Source organism: Perkinsus marinus, assembly GCF_000006405.1.
Source record: "Perkinsus marinus ATCC 50983 genomic scaffold scf_1104296973868, whole genome shotgun sequence".
In the NCBI taxonomy this organism is placed as follows: Eukaryota; Perkinsozoa; order Perkinsida; family Perkinsidae; genus Perkinsus; species Perkinsus marinus.
In genome coordinates, this window is record NW_003201284.1 from 1 (window position 1) to 1,051 (window position 1,051).

Consider the following 1,051-nt stretch of genomic DNA (forward strand, 5'->3'; position numbering starts at 1 on the left):
AACACATATAGTATGAGCGCTCGTAGTGTAACGGTATTATACAACCTTCCCATGCTTGTGTCCCGGGTTCGACTCTCGGCGAGCGCAGATGTTGTATCAAATTACCTGATAGCTATGTGCGAACATAACTTACTGCAGTGAATGATCATTCCATCATGGGATGGCTCAATCAACACAAATAGTATGAGCGCTCGTAGTGTAACGGTATCATACAAGCTTCCCATGCTTGTGTCCCGAGTTCGACTCTCGGCGAGCGCAGAAGTTGTATCAAATTACCTGATAGCTATGTGTGAACATAACTTACTGCAGTGAATGATCATTCCATCATGGGATGGCTCAATCAACACATATAGTATGAGCGCTCGTAGTGTAACGGTATCATACAAGCTTCCCATGCTTGTTTCCCGGGTTCGACTCCCGGCGAGCGCAGATGTTGTATGAAATTACCTGATAGCTATGTGTGAACATAACTTACTGCAGTGAATGATCATTCCATCATGGGATGGCTCAATCAACACATATAGTATGAGCGCTCGTAGTGTAACGGTATTATACAAGCTTCCCATGCTTGTGTCCCGAGTTCGACTCTCGGCGAGCGCAGAAGTTGTATCAAATTACCTGATAGCTATGTGTGAACATAACTTACTGCAGTGAATGATCATTCCATCATGGGATGGCTCAATCAACACATATAGTATGAGCGCTCGTAGTGTAACGGTATCATACAAGCTTCCCATGCTTGTGTCCCGGGTTCGACTCCCGGCGAGCGCAGATGTTGTATCAAATTACCTGATAGCTATGTGTGAACATAACTTACTGCAGTGAATGATCATTCCATCATGGGATGGCTCAATCAACACATATAGTACGAGCGCTCGTAGTGTAACGGTATTATACAAGCTTCCCATGCTTGTGTCCCGGGTTCGACTCCCGGCGAGCGCAGATGTTGTATCAAATTACCTGATAGCTATGTGCGAACATAACTTACTGCAGTGAATGATCATTCCATCATGGGATGGCTCAATCACACATATAGTATGAGCGCTCGTAG

At 45.0% G+C, this 1,051-nt stretch overlaps 6 non-coding genes across 6 annotated transcripts; all 6 read left to right on the forward strand.

Moving 5' to 3' along the window:
* Positions 1–16: 16 nt before the first annotated feature.
* On the forward strand, positions 17–87 carry Pmar_PMAR012735. Its single transcript has one exon. It is a non-coding gene; the product is annotated as a tRNA-Gly (tRNA).
* Positions 88–187: 100 nt separating this feature from the next.
* Positions 188–258, forward strand: Pmar_PMAR012736. The gene has a single exon. It is a non-coding gene; the product is annotated as a tRNA-Gly (tRNA).
* Positions 259–358: 100 nt separating this feature from the next.
* On the forward strand, positions 359–429 carry Pmar_PMAR012737. Its single transcript has one exon. It is a non-coding gene; the product is annotated as a tRNA-Gly (tRNA).
* A 100-nt stretch (positions 430–529) lies between these two features.
* On the forward strand, positions 530–600 carry Pmar_PMAR012738. Its single transcript has one exon. It is a non-coding gene; the product is annotated as a tRNA-Gly (tRNA).
* Positions 601–700: 100 nt separating this feature from the next.
* On the forward strand, positions 701–771 carry Pmar_PMAR012739. The gene has a single exon. It is a non-coding gene; the product is annotated as a tRNA-Gly (tRNA).
* A 100-nt stretch (positions 772–871) lies between these two features.
* Positions 872–942, forward strand: Pmar_PMAR012740. Its single transcript has one exon. It is a non-coding gene; the product is annotated as a tRNA-Gly (tRNA).
* Positions 943–1,051: the final 109 nt, after the last annotated feature.